This window comes from Phyllobates terribilis, unplaced genomic scaffold, assembly GCF_046119375.1.
Source record: "Phyllobates terribilis strain yellow unplaced genomic scaffold, ASM4611937v1 Scaffold_11__3_contigs__length_659146591, whole genome shotgun sequence".
In the NCBI taxonomy this organism is placed as follows: Eukaryota; Metazoa; Chordata; class Amphibia; order Anura; family Dendrobatidae; genus Phyllobates; species Phyllobates terribilis.
The window spans coordinates 394,683,016-394,689,811 of NW_027362771.1; positions in this window are offsets into that span (position 1 = coordinate 394,683,016).

Below are 6,796 nucleotides of genomic sequence, written 5' to 3' on the forward strand. Positions count from 1 at the left end.
TTCTGTTCACTTCACTATTGATGTAGGTAACAATCTGTTGTGGTCAGTCTGTATCCTTGCTCGTCTGGCAGATTTATAGTGCCTGATGTAGCCGGCGAGCAGGTACTTGGATAGACAGTCCTTCTGTCTTTGTCCCCTGCCTGGCCTCCCAGAGAATTGTTGCATGGAGAAGATAGATCCATGGCTAAGCCTCTTTAGATGGACTCTGACACCTTTCCACAGTACCATCAACAGCAACTTGCCTTAAATTGTGCATATTATGCAATCTATGTAGGACGGTACACTTTTCATAGTGGCTCAGACCAACAAGCAGAGTTCTGTCAATTGGGCGTATCGCACAAGTAGACCAGTCAATACTGACTACGTTGTAGGGGAAGTCAGACCTACAGAGACCTCTGTTTGGTGAATCCACAAGACCAGTACAAATCCCTAACCACCAGCCTGAGTCTATTCCTTCATTAGAGACCGCATTGAGATGCCATTGAGCAGTCCAGGTAGCCTTGCTCCAAATTTTCTTACTGGCATAGGATGAATCCCATTTGTTTTATATATTCCATCCTTAGTATGGTCCATTCTTCTATTTCCATGAACAGGGGTATGATGACACAGCTTCTAATCTTAATCAGCCAGATATTTTGATTTAAGCCAGGAGAAATATTCTTTGTTGACTTTTTAATGTATGTGTTTATTTGGTTGGTCAAGGACAGTGACTCAGTGTTTGGGACACATGTATGTTACTATGCTAATTGCATATTGTAAAAAGCCAGCTAGTTTATTTACAAGAGCAGGGGGATTAGCTCAAACAATGAGACCTGAGCACTGCACCTTTGCTCCCGACCTGTGTCTGATGACCTTAGCCACATATATGTAAATATAAAAAGGGTTTTCTATTTTGCTTCAAAGAGAATCAAGGAGAGTCCGAGAGAGACATTCTTCAGGGCAGCAGATGGATAGCATGGCTCCATCCAGAGAGATGCAGTTTTGGATTCTACAGATTACCAGCCTAAGGGTACACAGCCCTGAGTGGAAGGATACAGATCTGCTCCATTGACCATAAGAGAACTCATGGATACATTTGGGGGAACCAGGTTTGGACATTGAAGTCACCTTGCCCCATGGATATGTTGTTTGGGATCGCCAGGTGGGACCCTACGGTTGCCTGGAACCCATGGAGCCGTTCAGAGAAGCCAGATTGGGACCAGCCAGTCATCTGACCCCATGGAAACTCCTCAGAGAGGCCAGGGTGGGACCCTCGGATCTCCTGGCCTTGTACCTTGATGGACTGTCAGCTTCCTAAGCTTGCCACTACCTCCTCTCTGTGGGGGCCACTGGTTGAGGTAGTTGGCCCTGGAAGTCACAAAGTCGCAGCTGCTCTATTCTCAGCGGGCCAGCGGAAGAGTGAGACTGTAATTTTGCACCATCTTGGGTATTTGCTTGGACTGTTCTATGTGTTTATTGTCCATTTGGTGGTTCAATAAAGTATTGCCACACTGTTTTACCCTCACCCTGTATTGTCTGAGTAATATTATGCCCACGGAAGACACCGTGTCTTCACAAGGGGCAACACTGATAGGTCACACACTCTTTAGAGGCTTCTATAATCTTTTAAGAGTTTTATTTGTATCTTTGACCATAGATCAAAGAAACCAGAATAAATGCTCCCTATTGTCAGATCACCTCATATCCTCTTTTCCATCTGACCTATTTAGTCCGCTTCCTCCTTTGGTGGATCTCCATATGTCCTTTTTATAAGGTAAGATTATTAGATGCATTGATTTACTGACTAGGCTTCCCATTGAGGCGCATGTCTGTTTGTACGTTCAGCCTACATTGTATCTACGTTTCTAAGGCGATCTTCCCCTTATCTTAGCCTTTTCTTCCTAGAATCCTGGATGTCTGGGTCAGAGCCCAGTAGTGGTCTTGTTGCTCTTCTCACCTCCTTTGTTTAATCCTGAGTAGGCCCATCTCCTTAGAGGCTTGAAGGGGGTGTTTTAGACCAGTGTACCCAAGCTCACCTGTGCAACACTACGGAACTGCTGAATATCATCTGTTGGTGTGGGCCTTGAGGACTGGAGTTGAGTAACACTCATCTAGACTTTCATCTTTGTTTCGTTTGCCATGCTCTCCAGGCAAGTATGTGTCCCCAACAGTCACACAGGATGCCTACCTCCTCCACTATAGTTACATTTGGTTGGTGATGGTTCAGGACTGCTGTCTTGGCCTTTCCACATTCCATGGAAATCCACCCCTCCGACAGAAGCAATGTTTTCTTTTCTCCCATTTCAGCTTAAGAACTTATGGTTGTGTGCCAGTCAGAGGATTCGAACATTTGGGTCCAAGACTCGCATTATTTGTAGCAGATGCCCTCAGTTGCCCCCCACAGCAGCCAAATAAACCTTTCCACCCAAATTCACGGTCACTCGATTTAACAGCATGCATGTTAAGGCTGCTTTTTTTAAGGCTTCAGGCCTATCCAATCAGGTTGTTCTTAACAGGGCTCAAAAGCCTTCCATGTCATATATCTTCCTTTGCACTTGAAAAGCCTTTTTTCCTGGGTACAAATCAAATGACTGCTTCTAACTATTTCTCCCTTCTAGTTCTCCTCTCATTTGTTTTGCTTTCCAGTGTTGAGCCAGACGTTTCTTCCAAATCTCAAGTCAAGACTCTTCTCCGAGGCATAGCACACTCAGTATTGTGGTATCCTACCCCCAGGATACAGGGGACCTCAACCTGGTTTTGGACACTTCAGTCCCCTCCTTTTGTGACGATCGGGAATATCTTTTCAGTCTTGCTCTCCTGTAATGTGGCTTTTCTGATAGCAAGAATTTCCATCAGGCAAGGCTCTGAACAGACAGCTATTTCTTGGTGCACTATGTTTCTTGTCTTTCACCCAGACAAGGGGGTCTTGCATTCGATACCCTTTTTCTCTCTAAGGTCATCTTTTCCTTTCACCTTAAAGAAGCACATCAAAATTTTTATCATAATATATTGCAGTCATCATATTGTATAGCACTTTGTACTTAATTGTTCATTTTGCATTTCTACCAAGCTAATTCTTGTGTTTTCCATTAGGTCTATGATGTCATGTGATCAAAAACTGACTAGCTGAATCCTTCTAAGCTCTATGTAGAAACAGGAGGTCAATTTTCCCTGTATGACTCGTAGGTCACTGCAAAAGTCAATGGCAGGGGGGAGGGTCGAAGCAGCTGGGTCAGGAGTTGAAGAGGAGAATGATTTTTACAGGGACAAGAGACTTCCTATTTCTACATGGAGCAGAAAAAAGAAGAGTTAGCTGGGTAGAAAGGCAAAATGAGCAATTGTAAATGCTCAGTGCTGTATAATATGATATATTAAGAGGCAATATATTAAGAAGATAAAAGCTTTGATCGAGTGCTTCTTTAAAAAAAAAATTGTCCTTCCTTTTTTCTACCCTTCACCCTCTCATTCTGAGAGGTCCTTACATAGGCTGGACGTGATCAGAACTTTGTGTCTCTACCTGTCTTTCCCAGACCCGTTCAAACGTTCGGAGGCCTTGTTAATTATTCCACAAGTTCATCGCAGAGGTCTGGCCACCTCAAATGCTACCATTGCTCTCGGGTTTCAATCTGCCATTCTAGAAGCATGTCTGGTTAAAACCAAATCTGCCTTATTCGAGGTCATGGCTCACTCCACCCAGGCGGTAGGAGCCTCTTGGGCCGTTTGCCATCTGGCTTCAGTTCTTCAACTCTGTAACAGTCTGCTACTTGGTTTTCAGTCCACATCTTTTCAAAGCTTTACAGAGTCTTGACAGAGTTGCTGCAAGCGGTTGTTGCTCGAGTGTTAGCCTGAGAGGATGTTGTTCTCCCTTTTGCAATATTTGTTTTCCATCCCAGTGACTGCTTTGGACCATCCCATGATTTACTATGTTCTCCAGTGAAGCTCCCAAGAAACGTGAATTTTTGGTACCGTTTAAATCTTTTTCCCTTAGCCTTCATGGGATGTCACAGCACCCTCCCTTGTTTACCGTGTTGGGCTAATACTGGTGTTGATCTTCTCAGAGTAGATGTTCTTTCTTTTTGCTTCTCCTACTGCTTTCCCACTAACAGAGTAGCTTGGTGCAAGTAGGCCTGGTGATACTTGCTGGGAAGGAGTTGACTTTGAGAAATAAGCAAATAACTTCAAGATTGTTCATACCCATCATTACTGCATTATGTTCTATCATGCTGTCTTTGCAAGCATACTCTCAACTGGCCACCAGCGATTACCAGCTGCAGAGAAGGTGCAAAATCTGCTGTTCTGTACCTGTGCTGTTCACACAGTATATGGAGAATTCTCAACAAAAGATAAGAATATCAACTTTCATCCGGCCATGGCCAATAGCGTCTATCAGTAAACACTGCTATTCAATTACCATGGTATTCCGCTGTTATCTAACTTGTGGACAGGATGGGGCTAGTAATAAAATAATGAAGGTGTTTTGCAACTAATGTGATACCATACGAGACCACTGGCCACATACCATCAAAACTTTTCCCATCAGTGCTGGCCAATGGTTTCACAATATTGAAAAGGAATTTTGAATAGGACATTGTTCTTCATTCTGGTGGGAACTATTTTGTTAATTTGCCCCTTTAATCAGGTACTATGGCCTTTTTGCGCATCATTTTCAGTTGTAATATAGCGCTTGCAATTAATACATTTTTTTCTTTGTACGTAAGGTATCTGGCTATTTTTAATCTGCAGAAGATGTGAATTTAGTGTGTGTATATATATATATATATATATATATATATATATATATATATATATATATATATATATATATATATATATATATATATATATATATATATATATCTCTATCTTAGAAAGGCGAAGACCAAAAATCCCATCATAGTTTTATTTGTGATTTACCTGTGTCTGCAAATCCCTGGCGAAGGAGCCCGTGACCTCGGAAACGCATCGGATAAGCGCTGGACTTTTTCCCCTCAGTGGAATCCCCCAGCTGTTGTGACGTCACACAGATACTAAGCGCTCACATCCTTGATTATCAGCTGTCCTGCAGGTGTGACCAGCCGGCACACCTATCAGGCTGTCTGCAGTTCTTCTCACCCATGATCTTCATCCCTGTATCCACCTAGTGCAACGGCTGCATGTACCGGAAAGCCTGAATCTCTGAGAGTCTCTGCAGCCCTCTATCTCCGGCGTTAATACGCCGTCTAAACCCATTTTCTGCAACACTCACGGCTTGTTCTACAGACTCCGGCACTTGTCCATCACCTCTAGTTGCAGTTGTGACTTCTTCAAAGGACCCCTGGAAGCTGCACGCGTATATCTTCATTTGGACTACCATTTTCTCTAAGACAGGTAGGAATCACTCTCTTGGTATTTTATGAGTGGTTTGCAGCGCATCTCTTTTCTTTTTAGCTTTTTATAATTTCATTATTATTTGCACGAGGACATATGGTGCTTTGAGATTGCGGCTCTTTGCCTATCTGAGCTTACTATAGCAGCAGCGCAACTGCCGTTTTTTATATTTTGTTAATTTGTCCCTTTAATCAGGTACTATGGCCTTTTTGGTCATCATTTTCAGTTGTAATATAGCGCTTGCAAATAATACCTTAAGTGCAAAGAAAAAAATGTATCTGGCTATTCATTGCTATTTTTAATATTCTGCAGAAGATGGGAATTTAGTTTTTTCAGTAGCAGAAGGGAAGGAAGGGAGACACAGATTCTCTACTTCGTGGGTAGGCGGAGCCCCATAGGATAGTCACCTCAGATTGGAAAATGATGACCGGCCCCTCCAGTATATAGGCTCCTCCTACTCCCATGTTCATCAGTCTTTTTATCTGAGGTCTCAGAGGATAGTCGCTGCTTCGGCAGCTCCTCAGAAGAGTTGTTATTTTATATCCAGCGAGTCCTGGACCCCCCGTGGTCTAGAGGTCTCTGGGGGTCTCGGCGCTGCTGAGACCCCTGACCCTCCCCTGGCAGCTCTGTGTACCCCTTGAGGAGGTTCCCACTTATGCCTGCCCGCCCCGGGGGATACAGGGCGCTCCCTGGCGGAGGCGCACACCACACATCTGAGAGGGTCCCTGCGTGCTCCGCCATAGAGGGGAGCAAAGGGCCATGGCGCCACACATCCCTGAGGATCCCTGTGGCGTTCAGCCGGGTAAGTGCTCTTTGGTCTAAAGAGTATCTTTGACGGCTACGGCAAGTGTACTGCCTGTGTGTTTCTTGTCTATTTCAGACGCTGCCATGACTGGGGAGCAGAGACGGAGGCCAGTAATTTTTATTTTTTATTTGCGCATGCTTTTTCGTTTTTGCTTCCTGCCTTCATTGAGGCAGGAAGCTCCCTGTATTGGCGCGCGTTTTCTTGCTTTTATTGACTTGCTTCCTGCCTTCATAGAGGTAGGAAGTTTTCTGCCCTCGTTTTTGTTGTTTGAATAAGCGCGGGCTTTGGCGGGGGCGTGGCCTATCGGGGGTGTGGCCTAGCGGGGGCGTGGCTTAGCATCTCCTGGCTTCCTGCCGTCATTACTTAGGCAGGAAGCGCTTGGTTGAGCGTGCGCTGGCGGTCCCTGCTTCTCCCTCCGGCGTCCAGCGGCGCCTCCTGCTCTCTGCTCCCTGTCCGTCCACACACTTAGGAGGAGCGGTCGCCGCAGTACCGGTGAGTCCCCTCTGCCTCTGGCAGGGGTTCTTTGTCAGTGCTGTCTCTCCAGGCTACCTATTAGGAGTCCTCGTGAGCACTGATGCTTTCTCTCCTAAAGCTATTTACTTCGCTGACCTTTTAGGCTGCGTAGTATTATAGTTGCTGTGATGT